Genomic DNA, 14,346 nt, shown 5'->3' with positions numbered 1-14,346 from the left:
CGCCGGAGAAGACCTCGCCCTCATAGCAATGAGGAAGGCCTCGATCTCCTCACGCGACGCGCCTGCCCCAGGGACCGACAGGTGTGGGGCAGACGGCGTCGGCGACCCATGCGGGACCGCGGGGGTGGGGTCACCCGAGCCCCCGGCCGCAGCACGCGGGCGTCGGGGGGAGTCGGGGGTGCGATGGCGACGCCCCGACTTCTTGTGCTTACCTGACGAGCCGGAGGAATGGTGGCGACTCCCGGAGCGCCCATGGCGGCTCCGCGACCGCTCCCTCGACCGCTCCCTCGACCTCCGACCGGACCGGGACCGCTCTCGACGCGGGGCCGACAACCGGAGTTCGAGAAGCTTGCGGGACCGCTCCCGCCTAGCTTTTCCAGTCAAGGCCCGACAGTCGACGCAGGACTCCACGTCGTGGTCCGCGCCCAGACACCGGAGGCAGAGTCGATGGTGGTCGGTGACCGACATCATGCGGTCGCACTCGTCACAACTCTTGAAACCGGGCATCCTACCGGCACCGTAAAGAAGTTAACAAAAAACTTGGTCAAAAGACCGGAGTACTGCTCTTCGGATCTGCGCTAACTGGCGCGGAAAAAAGAAGAACTGACGTCAGCGCGCGGAGGCGGCGTCTATATACTCCAGCGACGTCATCACGGCGCACGACGCCGACGACGCGGAGCCGCAGGGGACGCCTGCAGACGACGCCTACCGACGCGCAGGGGTACTGCTACGCAAAAGTTTCCGGATCCAGACTGACGCCTGGGGATATTCTAAGGTAAGGAATCTAATACTAACCTGTTTCTTTCAGATGCAGCATTTCGTAGTATAAGTAACCTAGCAACCAATCACCCAACTCTTTACTCCTCCTCCCCTTCAGAGTCTAGGTTCTCGTCTTCTGGCAATGGCTCGCAGATGTCCCCTCTATAGATATTCCATGGCATCCAGATTTTGTTCCACTTACGGGGGCAAGCCCGAAGCACATACACTGCCCTTTCTGTCACCATAAGCATGTCCATATTTTTAGTCCATCTAGCCACTGTAGGCAGTTCCGGAGCACCCCATTTCTGTGCAATGTCTCGCTTGGCCACTGTCATGGCTAGTGTGGCCCATATCAGTCCATATCTGCCCATATCATTGGGGTCCCAGATGTTCAACAGGCATTTACGGGGTTCAGGCAGAATAGATATCTTAAGGGCTTGGGAGACAGTGCGCATAATTTGCCTCCAGAATTCTTGTATCTTTGGGCAGTCCCACAGTGTGTGAAATAGTGTCCCCTCCTCCCCGCATCCTCTAAGACAGAAGGGATGTGGTGCCCTTTGTATCCTGTGAAGAAGTGTCCTAGTGTAGTAGATGCGGTGCAGAATTTTGAGTTGCACTAATCTGAATTTCGCCGAAATGCCTACTTCTCTCGGTGATGCAAGCGCTTCGTTCCATTCCGACTCATCTACCTGTCCTATCTTCTCCATCCATTTCTCTTTAAGTTTCAGTGTGGGGTCTTCCAGATTATTAACCAGCTTTTTATATGTGAGAGAAGTTGCACTTTGTGGCATAAAGTCTGTCAACAGTCTATCCTCTAACGGTGAGGACTCTGGTACTTCAGTGTCAGCAGTGATTGCTCGGAGCAGTGCGTGACGTATCTGCATGTATCTGAATGTCTCATTGGGGTTAAGGTTATACTGTTGTTGGAGTTGTGAGAATGCAATCACTGTGCCCTTGTCCCACAAGTCCCCCACCGTGGAGATCCCTATGTGGTCCCATTGAGCGAACCCTTTGCACGCTCTGAGGTTTCCCAATGAATTTGTGTCCCACAGTGGCGTCATTTTGGTGATTCTCCCTTTCCAGCCCAGTTTTGTTTGCGCTATGTGCCACAGGGCCGCCGTGTGTTGTGTCGGGCCTATCAGTTTTTTAACCTGCGACTTGTTGTACAGAACGGAAAGCATGCCGTCCGCTCCCAGTTGAGACCAGTCCGCCTTGAAAGCTGGATCCTCTCGCGGGGTGTGGATCCATTGATTAATAATTTTAAGTTGGGCCGCCCAATAATACAGTTGAACGTTAGGTAGTGCAATCCCACCCTCATACCAACTTTTTACCAATTTATCATGCGCTATTCGTGCCGGGCCGTTGTTCCAGAGCAGGCTGGTAACCAATGCTGCAATTCGTTTGAAATAGCGCGGTGCTACCATATACGGGGCATTTTCCAACACATAAAGGAATCTGGGAAGGGCCATCATTTTATATAAAGCAGCCCGCCCAAGAAGGGTCAAGGGCAGGGCTGCCCAGTGTCTAACGTCTGCACGCAGGCGATCCATTGGTGGCTGTAAATTTTTGTCAAAGAAGTCAGTGGCATTATTTGTGATGACAATACCTAAGTACTTAAAGGAGGTTGTTGTCAGTGTCAGGGGGCAATCCTCTTGCAACAGCGGTCCCGGGCCCTTAAGTACGTATACCACTGACTTGGACAAGTTTATGGTATAACCGGACAATTTCCCATGTGCGTTGCAGAGATGTAGTAGGGCTGGGATCCCATTGCTAGGGTCAACCATGTATATGAGCATATCGTCTGCATACAGGGAGATCTTATCCTCCCAGCCAGCCTCCCATGTGATGCCACGAATCAGTGGCGTCGTCCTAATCAGGATCGCCAGTGGTTCCAGCACCAGGGCAAAGAGCAGAGGTGACAATGGGCATCCCTGTCTCGTGCCCCGCCCCAACAGGAACGTTGGTGAAATGTGGCCATTCGCTGCTACTTGTGCCACCGGTGACGTGTATAGTAGTCGCACCCATGCTCTATATTTCGGTCCGAAGCCCATACGTGCAAGTACTGCAAACAGATATTCCCATTCTACTAAATCGAATGCCATTCTGGCATCAAGTGAGAGGATCACCGCCTGTTCGGAAAGGAGGTGTGCACGTGCCAGCACTCCATGGACCCTTCTGAGATTCAGTGCCGTGCTCCTGTGGGGCATAAAGCCTGACTGGTCAGGGTGTATCAGTGTGTGTAGTTGTTGTGTCAGACGGCTGGCCAGTAGTTTCGCCAGAATCTTGGCTTCTACGTTAAGCAAGGATATCGGGCGGTATGAGGTGCCTGCGGTTGGCGGTTTATTCGGTTTCGGTATGGCCACTATCGTGGCTGTGCGCTGGTCTAGTGGTAGCTCTCCCCTATGCAGGCTGTCCGTGTACATGTCCAGCAGTGGCTTACTTAGTTCCGAAGCCATCGCTTTGTACCATTCTACGGGTAGCCCGTTGGGACCCAGCGCCTTGCCGGACTGCAATGCCTGTATGGCCAAGTGAATCTCATCTTCCGTCAGGTCAAGTTCGAGCTCTAGCTGCGCCTCTTGCGTGAGTCTGGGAATGGCAATGTTTTCTAGTGAATTCGCCGCCGCCTGCGCAGTGACGACTTGTTCCGGGGTGTATATCTCCTGAAAGTGGCGTGCCAGGGTGCGCACTATGCGTTCAGGGTGTGTTTGCAGCTGTCCGTCACGTGTGCAAAGTCTCTGTATGCCTCTAGTACTGCCTCCTCTTCTATCCAGCCATGCCAGCATTTTTCCTGCCTTGTCACCCACATCATATATTCTCTGTGTTGTACCTGCGATGTAGCCTTGAACTGTTGTTTTAAGGTGTGTCTGGTATTGCTGTTTGTCACAACTTAGGCGCACTGGCGAAACCATAGGTCCCAGAATGCTTGGAGGCTAGTCTGTTTTCCCTTTCCTCCTTCCTTCTTCTCTGTCACTCAACACCTATATCTGTGTCTGTGTGGAAGCCCTCGGTGCTTGTCACCTGTGTTTAGCCACTATTCAGTACTTGGAACTTTGTTGGGCGCTTCTTTCCTTGGTATGAGAGATCCCGCTCTTTTGGAACTGCGTTGGGTCGGCAAGAAGTTGACCTTTGAGAGACGCGCTGGGAGCAGCGCTGGGAGCCGCGCTGGGAGCAGCGCTGAGAGCCGCGCTGGGAGCAGCGCTGAGAGCCGCGCTGGGAGCAGCGCTGACGTGATATACCTAACGGGTGAGAGAAAGACTCGAATCCAGATCCCCTTTTGCCTCGCTTGATTTCCGCATTCATTGGACCTGAAGCTAGTGGCGGACTAGCGTTTGGAGTGTGCTCCTGTTTGTTTTCTTCACTACGTCCTGATTTTGGATTTAGCCGAACTCTTTGGATTCCCTTAGAGCTGTTGAGTGGCTCGGACTGGGTTTTCTTTACAAGGAACATTGCAGCTGACCGGGGTTTGGTCGAGTTGAACTTGCAGAGGATACATTACGCTTCAGATAAGTAGCGTTCTACCTTGACTATGAGTGAACTACAGAGACGTATTTAGTCTTTTTTCCACTTAGGGTTCATTGGGCAGTTTCCTACTATTTTTGTTGTTTACTTTATTTTTCCTTCTTTTGCCCTGATCTGATGGAATGATTGCTGGAGCCTTGACATGTAAGAGTAATTGAATACTCTAGAATTGTCAGGTAGAGGTGGCCTTGCATATTAGACAGAGAGTGAATTCTGTGTGTCTTGTGTCTCCATACAGGAACCTGTACACAGACTTAAGGCGTGGTGTTTCTCCTATTGTCAAGCCCTGTGGATGGTTTATGGCTGCCAGCCTTTTTCTATTTTATTTATCCATTTTTCCCCTTCCCTGGGTGGTGTCCTCTCAGGTGAAGTTCAGCTAAGATTCACTTGGGGTACCACATCTAGGGAGGAGAGAAACTAGCATCTACATCGCTCCCGCTGTACCTGAAAACTAAGGTTAGTCAATCTGCATATTCGTGACACTGTTGATGTAGTTGTAGCAAGTGTAAAGTGTCCGGGGTGGGATCAGACATGTGAATAGTGTTTGCGCTATGGAGTGCCAGCTCCAATTCAGTGAGTTCACGCCGGGATTCCCGCTTGTGCCCCATTATTGTTGCTACTGCAGCACCTCGGAGGACCGCTTTGTACGCTTCCCACAGGACCGAGGGTGAGGACACCGACCCAACGTTTTCTTGAAAGTATTGTGTGGTTATCAATTTGAGTTTTTTTCTGATCTGCGGGATTTTAAGATAGCTCGGGTAAATAGGGTATATTCTAGCGCATTTCTTCTCTTTGGTAGTGAGTGATAGAGAGACTGGCGAATGGTCAGATACGCCTCTAGGCAGGATATCCATCTTATCTACTGAGCCCAGTCCCATCCCCAGAAACAAAAAATAGTCTATTCGGGAAAGGCTATTATGCGCAGCGGAGTAGTATGTGTACTGGGTCGCCTCTGGGTTCAGCTGCCGCCACACGTCCAGAAGGCCCATAGCTTCCAGAAAACCAGGAAGCGTGGCATTCCCCCTGGGGCGTTCTCTCATGGGAAAGGTGTCTAGCGTGGGGTCCACTATTGCGTTGAAATCCCCCCCTATGACCGTGTCACCCTCCGGGAGGTCTAGGAGGAATTTACCAAGTGCCGGCAGTGCCGTAGAGTGGAGTGCCGGGGGAATGTACACGGAGACAACATTAAGAGGCCTTCCTTCCCATTGGCCATGTATTGCGGCGAAACAACCCTGATCATCTGCCCTGCGGCTTTCCACCAGAAAGGGTGATGTCTTTTTCACGAGTATTCCAGTCCCTCTGGAACCTGTTGTGAATTCAGCATGTGTCGCCATCACATATCCTCGTCTATCAAGCGCCTTGCATGTTGTCCCTGCGAGGTGCGTCTCTTGGAGCAGCACTAGATCAGGTCCCTGGCGTTTAATGGCCTGTAAAACCAACCCCCGCTTAATTTTATCCCCCAGGCCTCTAACGTTCCAAGTAAGCATGCGCAGGGGGGGCACCATAGTTGTGGTAGGGGTGCCCTCATCTGCTGAAGCGTTCATCCGTTGGGCCATTGGTTCGTATTAGAAGTGTCACAGGTGATCGGTCGCCTATTTCCTTGCAGGTACGGCGCTGTGAGTTGGTGTTCCTGAATTGGTCGGCATGTGGCGCGTGTGTGTGTCACAGAACATGAGTGATGACTATTGTCATTAACATTAACATTACAACTCCCCCTCCAACCCCCCACCCTGCTTCCCTGCCCCACGGTCCGTCTCCCCGCCCGCTTCCCCAACTTGGCAGAGTGCTTTATCCCATTCCCAACCATCTTACTTGCTCGTGGGGTTGGTGAGTCCCCTACAGGCACCGGCTACTGCCCACCCTACTCAGCTTCACCAGCTCCAGGTTCCCTCATGTCGGACCCGCTCCGCCTCATAGGCAGTCCACCCCTATGGCAGGGCCGGCTGTCCCGAGGCAAGCGGATCCCGTTCCAAATCAGAGTCCATCCCCGCAGTGTCGTCCCGGTTCGCAGGAGGGCTAGTCGGCACATCTGTGTGTCCGTCGTTATGATGGTTCGTCCGGTCTCTGTGTGGACGCCGACGTTGTCCCACCTGTCTCCAGCCGTCAAGCCAGTCCTGTGCCACTTCTGGCTTGTCAAAAAACCATGCCTTTCCATCGGCCACAATCCGTAGTTTGGCGGGGAACAACATCGAGTATGGTAGGCCCTTGTCTCGGAGCGCCTTTTGAACTTCAGTAAATGATTTCCGGCGTCTGGCCACTTCCACTGTGTAATCCGGAAAGAAGGCTAACGTTGCGTTTTGTAGCTTGACAGGTGGTGAAACCCTCGCCGCTTGCAGGATTGCATCTCTGTCTCTAAAATTAAAAAGTCTGGCCAGCACAGGCCGCGGCGCCGCTCCTGGTTTGGGCGTTCCACCAGGCACCCTGTGTGCCCTTTCGACTGAGAAGAAGTGAGATAATCCTTTATGTTGCAGTTTATTCTTTATGAGGTCCTCGACGTACAGGTCCATCGCTCTTTTCCCTTCTGTTTCCGGTAGGCCAAGGATGCGTATGTTGTTTCTTCGGGAACGTCCTTCTTGGTCGTCCAGCTTGTCTTGTAGCATCTTGGTGACTTTCTCCATTCGCTCCATTGCTACTTGCAGTTCCGAAGTGTCCTCTACCAATGACTTTGTTACCACTTCAACCTGAGATACCCTTTCGGTCATTTTCTGGAAGTCCGCTCGCAGCAGCGTAACCTCGGAGGAGATGGAACCTACTGTCGTCTTCACCTCTGAGAGGGTCTTCATAATGTCCTCCAATGCCCCCCTCTTGGTGCCTTCCGAATCTGGAGTAGCGCCTGTGGAACTTCTTCCAGTAACTTGGGAGTGTCCATGTTGGCTATAGGCAAACTTATCCAGTTTGGCATGCGTCGAAGCACTCCTGGTCCCTTTGCCTGCCATGATTGGAGGCGTGCTGATCTCGTACCCCACTCCGGGCAGCACCGCGGTTCCCGTGCGGCGATAGGCTGGGCACCTGACGTGTGGGTCAGGGGGGAACGTGAATCTGCCTATGTTCTGTCGTTTTTCCGACCCTGGGTGGATTCCACACTGGCGAGGCTGATGTCCGCTGGCAGCTTTCCTGCACCGGCTACCAGTGTAAATAACCGTTATGGCGCAGTCCAGGTCAGTATACTGGTCGATTGTGCAGGGGGAGTAGTTGGCTTGCTGCGTAGTTCACCTGCTGGTGGTTCCCGTGGTGACTAACCCCCCGTTCCACCCACTGCGCCGGATGAAGTAACCCAGTGCCGGTTCTGCGCCACTGCCGTTCTCGGGGAAGATGGTGGGATTCAGCCCGGGGCTCGACCAGAGCGTTGTTCACCGGGGTCTCTCCTATCACTCCGCCTCCGGGTGTGGTAAGCACCCTGAAAGGTTCCCCATGCGCCTCTCCTTATGCGTCAGGTCGATTTACAATGTTCCAGAGCACTTACTGGTTACGCCGACATCCTCGTGTGTGATCTCGGTTTCTGCTGCCTCAGCGAGGGGAGCCTTTTCACTCCTGGATCGCCGGTTCCTTTCTCAAGTCACTCGCACTGATTCTGTTGCCCCTCCAATATGGCGTCCCACGGCAACCTAAGGCGCTGCGTGTCTCCCGGAGACTCGCACCAATTAGTTATCTCCGTGGGTCTGCAGCGTTGTCTCGCAGCCTCCGGCGGTCGCTTCCACTCACTCTCGTCCCGCCGGGTCCTCAGGGATTCCCACCTTCACTTTTCGCGGCGATTTGTCTTCCGCCTCGCTCCTGCCTGGGGAGCGGCTGTCGCCACCAAGGTCAGGCCGGCCAGAGTACACTTCCGCCGGGGTGCAACAGGTACGCAAGGCCAGTGCTTCTGCCCAGCCACAGGCCCAATGATGCCAGCGCGGGATGTATCAGTATCCGGCTCACGATGTTCGCCGGATTCGGATCTAGTGATGCCGCCTGGGTCCCCGAGTCGGTTCCGCTACTTCGGGTGGGTGGTGTGTCGGATGTTTGTATCGGATTTTATCTAAGGCCGGTATGCCGTGGGGAGCTCCCTCTTCACGCTGCCGCCATGCTCGGCTGCTAGCCACGCCCCCCTCGATTCCACAGTTTTTAACTCTGTCTGTGCCACAGCACAGGGAGAAACACCTTATACTCTAGACGCAGGAAACATTTATGGATGAAACTGGATTATATCCCAAAAAATTAATGAGGACATAAGTTTGAACACGCTGGAACAGGGAAAACATGGGAAAGATCCATTTCATCCCTTATTAGGAGATCAACAGCTTTGCTGGAGTAAATGTTACATTTGTGCAATCAGCATTTACGCAGTACACAATTTGCCCCAGGGTGTAAGGCATGTTGTAAACCGAGCTCATGCCCCAAAAACACCCAGCACACAATGAAATCTGTGGCTAAACCTCTCACATTAGTTATCTGAAGGGCAGCCATAATACCTACGTGCTCTAGGTATTGTGTGACACTTTAGGACAAACCTAAGGTTGTACACCGCAGCACTTTAAAATGGAGGCCCTGTTATGGATGTCACACATATCGTCGATCTACGTGGGGGCTATGTGCTGCGAAATCTCTGTAGAAAAATTAATAATTACTGGGGTGAATATTCAACGTGACAATGTGGAACAAGCACTGGCAAAGCCATTAGGTCTGGCATTGTCCACCAGCTTTTTGTCAAATCTTGTTTTGCTATGATTTTTGGAAATATTTGTTGTTCGGGAAGCTGCTGTGTATTCATCAACCTAAGAAAAAACCTTGACTAAAGGCAAAAATATTTTTGGTCTAAAAAACACAAATTACCATGTTACTCCCTGGCACTGAAGGGAACTACTTTCTGTATAGCTGTGCTTCCCTTGTGAAAGGGCAGCATGCTGTAACTCATAGTGAAGTCAGTAAATAGCTGGAACATTGCCCCTTGATGTATGCTTGAGTGGGGTGTGGAAAAATGTGAATGATATAACCACAGACGAATGGATGAATTGTGGCTAAAACAAACTAAAATTAACTACGTCACGCACATCATTTTTGTAAAAACAAAAGGTTTTGGATAACACAAACCTAAAGATGGCAATCGTTCTGCCAAGTGAGGGAGAAAGGTAATGAGGGAGAGAGAGAAAGAAAGGAGTGGTAGAAAAAGGAAGGAAAGAAGAAAGAATAAGGAAGTGAAGAAAAAGGAAGTAAAAAAGAAAGAAGGAAAGAAGATAAATATAGAAATGAAAAAAATAAAGATTTAAAGAAAATGAAGAAAAGAAGAAATGGAGGAACGAAATAAGAAAATAGCAGAGGAAATAAAACGAAAGAAGAAAAGAATGAATAAAGGAAAAAAAGCAAGAAAAAGGGAAGGAATGAAAGGCCAGATATAAGGAAGTAAAGAAGATAAGAAGGAAGGAAAGAAGAAATGAAAGAAGGAAAAATAAAGGAAAGCAGGAACTGAGGATAAATAAAGGAAAGAAAGAACAAAGGAAATGAAGAAAAGGAGAGAAGTAAAGAAAAAAGTAACGAAATGAAGGAAGCAGAGAAGAAAAGGAAGGAAAGAAGGAGACAGAAAGAGAAAGAAAGACTATGAGAAAGAAGGAAAGAAAGAAAACGGAAAGGCAGCAAAGAATGCAAGAAAGGAAAAAATGAAAAAATCTGAGAAAGAAGGAAAGCAGGAAAGAAATCAAGACAGAAGGCAAGTACAAAGGAAGGAAATAAGACAGGAAAGAAAGGCAAGAAAGAAAGAGAGGAGAGAAAAAAGAAGATATAGGTAAAAAGGAAAGCACACAAGAATTTAGGAAAGAACGAATGAATGAATAAAAGAGGAAAGAGAAAAAAGAAAGGAAAGAAAGCACGAACAAAAGAAGGAAATAAAGAATGAAAGAAAGAAGGATACAATGGAAAGTGGTAGAATGACAAAGGAACGAAAGAAGAAAAAAAGCAATAGGAGAAGGAAAGCAGAAAGTAAGAAAAAGGAAAGAAAATGGTGAAAAAGAAAAGAAAGAAGGTGAGAAATAAATAAAGAAATATAGAAAGAAAAAGAAAGAAAGAGAGGAAAGAAAAAAGAAGATATAGGAAAAAGGTAAGCAAGCAAGAATTAGGAAAGAACGAAAGAGAAAAGCAGAAAGAAAGGAAAGAAGGCACGAAAGAAAGAACAAACAAGAAGGAAAAAAGGAATGAAAGAAAGAAGGATACAATGGAAAGGGAGGTAGAATGACAAAGGAACAAAAGACGAAAAAAGCAATAAGAGCAGGAAAGCAGAAAGAAAGAAAAATGGTGAAAAGGAAGGAAGGAAAGAAAGAAGGCGAGAAAGAAAGAAATATAAAAAGAAAGAAAAAAAGAAAGACAGAACAAGTGCTACCAATAAAACCAAATAAAGTCCTGTTTTCTTCCTGGGCAACGGTTGTTGAAGAACCACTGGTGAAATTAAGTCCAGAATAAATGTGTTCTAAAGAATTCTCCGCTTATGAATTCCCATCTATAATATTGAAGTTTTCGGTTTGTATACTGCATGCATAGTAAAAAGAGGCTATCTTATTACAGAACAGTTTCCAATGGATGCAATCTGTTAGGCTGTGAAATACCACCAGTCAGATAAACAAAGGAGTCGCCAAAAGGAATTTACAACAGCATTGGCCGGAGACAGGAACTAATAGAGCATGGAATACGGCGTGTTTTCAGGTCAGGCTCTAAAAACTAAAGCATAACTAAAGTTATTATAAAACAAAAACAAGCAAAACACTGGCACTGAAGGGAACTACCTTGTGTGTGGGTATGCTCGCTGTGACAAGAAAAAAGCAGCCACTCAAAGTTAAAATAGCCAATGGCTGAAGTAGGCTGAACGACTGCCCCACACTGCATGCTGTAGTGGGCGTATGCAAGATATGAATGACAACAGAACAATGGACGAAGAAAGGTGGCGGAAACCCCCTTTAAGTAAATACATTATACATATCCTTTTAGTAAAATTAAAAGTTTTTTGGCTAACACCAATCCTAAAATTGCAGCCAGATCCAATTCATTAAATTAGAACCAGTAACAAACAACACAGTGACATTTCATGCAGCAAACGTTCACAATTCTTCAATTTGTCATTTCACCTTTAATGGCACACAGAGCCTTAGTGTCGGAATCTATTATCGCCAATCCAGTATGGCCTTACAGGACAGCTGTGAAGATTCACTTTAATGTATGCACCCTCGTCAACACCATGCAAGTGGCTGATCTCACAAGGTGGTAATTAAAGTGCAACATAGTCACGAGTAAGAGATGGTGTACTTTACAATGCCTGTCTCCAAAGTCAGGGTTGTCAAAAAGGTTCTCAAAAAGTATATATTTATTACAATCGAAGTCTTAGGAAGAGAACCCCTGGGATACCCAGTCCTCGATTTCACCATTCTGGTAAGCATTGCATGCTTTCCTCTGGTGGAGACTCACCCGAAAAGTCCCCTGAGAGGAACTCAATATGCTTTGCATCCCCATCAGTTACTGAGGGACAAGACATCGGTATTCCCACTCCCAACATTACCAATACCATGGGGACCGCAATTTGGGATACAGGAATACCGCAGAATTACGAACTGTACCCTGAGACTCCCCTGAAGAATTGGTAATCACTGTGGTGCTGGGAAATACAGTGTTTGATGACCTCTGATAATTCTCCATTTTCCACCCTTCCATACACCAGATTTCACCACCTTTTACCTCGTGAAGTGTCTGGGTGTAGGATTGCTGCAGAGATGCTGTATTCCTCGTCCCTTGCATTTTCCAAAACAGTGTTTCAGGCCGAAACAGGAATCCCACTAAACTCATAAAGGAGGCCAAAGTTTTCACTCATTTAATAAAGAGACTAGGTCCAATATTAAGATTATATAATGTGAGTGGGGTTGGTAACAACTGTTACATTCAGAGAATGCTTTCTTTTTTTTACTCTACATTGAACATACAGAAAGAAAAATAACATCTTACGATTCAGCAATGCAGGTTTACTTTCAGATGGTGTCAAGCAGTGTGAATGTGATCCCAAATGCTACAATACCATACAATGCAAACATCTAAAGTACCTTTCTGTACGATGGTCCTTAGTCCTTTCTCTTCCATCTGCACTGCTGTTCGGTGGGAAACTGTGCTTGTCAAGCAGGTCAGAAACTGCTCCTGAAAAAAGACAAGCACATGCTTTAGACGTGAACGGAGGCCTCTCAGTCTGTGTTAACACTTTCCTGTTCGCCTTCACAAAAGGTTTTGATCATTATGACACAGGCGCAGAGTCCGGGGCAAAAAACAAGTGACAGTCCTGCTTGAAACAAACTTTTTACATTGAAGGGAATTCAATTTGGGAACATTCGATTCCACAGTTTTTAACTCTGTCTGTGCCACAGCACAGGGAGAAACACCTTATACTCTAGACGCAGGAAACATTTATGGATGAAACTGGATTATATCCCCAAAAATAATGAGGACATAAGTTTGAACACGCTGGAACAGGGAAAACATGGGAAAGATCCATTTCATCCCTTATTAGGAGATCAACAGCTTTGCTGGAGTAAATGTTACATTTGTGCAATCAGCATTTACGCAGTACACAATTTGCCCCAGGGTGTAAGGCATGTTGTAAACCGAGCTCATGCCCCAAAAACACCCAGCACACAATGAAATCTGGGGCTAAACCTCTCACATTAGTTATCTGAAGGGCAGCCATAATACCTACATGCTCTAGGTATTGTGTGACACTTTAGGACAAACCTAAGGTTGTACACCGCAGCACTTTAAAATGGAGGCCCTGTTATGGATGTCACACATATCATTGATCTACGTGGGGGCTATGTGCTGCGAAATCTCTGTAGAAAAATTAATAATTACTGGGGTGAATATTCAACGTGACAATGTGAAACAAGCACTGGCAAAGCCATTAGGTCTGGCATTGTCCACCAGCTTTTTGTCAAATCTTGTTTTGCTATGATTTTTGGAAATATTTGTTGTTCGGGAAGCTGCTGTGTATTCATCAACCTAAGAAAAAACCTTGACTAAAGGCAAAAATATTTTTGGTCTAAAAAACACAAATTACCATGTTACTCCCTGGCACTGAAGGGAACTACTTTCTGTATAGCTGTGCTTCCCTTGTGAAAGGGCAGCATGCTGTAACTCATAGTGAAGTCAGTAAATAGCTGGAACATTGCCCCTTGATGTATGCTTGAGTGGGGTGTGGAAAAATGTGAATGATATAACCACAGACGAATGGATGAATTGTGGCTAAAACAAACTAAAATTAACTACGTCACGCACATCATTTTTGTAAAAACAAAAGGTTTTGGATAACACAAACCTAAAGATGGCAATCGTTCTGCCAAGTGAGGGAGAAAGGTAATGAGGGAGAGAGAGAAAGAAAGGAGTGGTAGAAAAAGGAAGGAAAGAAGAAAGAATAAGGAAGTGAAGAAAAAGGAAGTAAAAAAGAAAGAAGGAAAGAAGATAAATATAGAAATGAAAAAAATAAAGATTTAAAGAAAATGAAGAAAAGAAGAAATGGAGGAACGAAATAAGAAAATAGCAGAGGAAATAAAACGAAAGAAGAAAAGAATGAATAAAGGAAAAAAAGCAAGAAAAAGGGAAGGAATGAAAGGCCAGATATAAGGAAGTAAAGAAGATAAGAAGGAAGGAAAGAAGAAATGAAAGAAGGAAAAATAAAGGAAAGCAGGAACTGAGGATAAATAAAGGAAAGAAAGAACAAAGGAAATGAAGAAAAGGAGAGAAGTAAAGAAAAAAGTAACGAAATGAAGGAAGCAGAGAAGAAAAGGAAGGAAAGAAGGAGACAGAAAGAGAAAGAAAGACTATGAGAAAGAAGGAAAGAAAGAAAACGGAAAGGCAGCAAAGAATGCAAGAAAGGAAAAAATGAAAAAATCTGAGAAAGAAGGAAAGCAGGAAAGAAATCAAGACAGAAGGCAAGTACAAAGGAAGGAAATAAGACAGGAAAGAAAGGCAAGAAAGAAAGAGAGGAGAGAAAAAAGAAGATATAGGTAAAAAGGAAAGCACACAAGAATTTAGGAAAGAACGAATGAATGAATAAAAGAGGAAAGAGAAAAAAGAAAG

General features: G+C 47.1%; 1 long non-coding RNA gene across 12 annotated transcripts in view; it reads right to left on the bottom strand.

The window, feature by feature from the left end:
* Positions 1-14,346, bottom strand: part of LOC144781681 (uncharacterized) — a 315,416-nt gene that overhangs the window by 40,963 nt on the left and 260,107 nt on the right. For all 12 annotated transcript variants that reach the window (XR_013601047.1, XR_013601036.1, XR_013601043.1 and 9 more), the window contains one exon: positions 12,327-12,417. This is a non-coding gene — a long non-coding RNA (uncharacterized LOC144781681). The remainder of the gene's footprint in view (positions 1-12,326; positions 12,418-14,346) is intronic.

This window comes from Lissotriton helveticus, chromosome 9 (genome assembly GCF_964261635.1).
Source record: "Lissotriton helveticus chromosome 9, aLisHel1.1, whole genome shotgun sequence".
Classification (NCBI taxonomy): Eukaryota; Metazoa; Chordata; class Amphibia; order Caudata; family Salamandridae; genus Lissotriton; species Lissotriton helveticus.
This window is presented reverse-complemented; position numbering and strand designations above follow the sequence as displayed.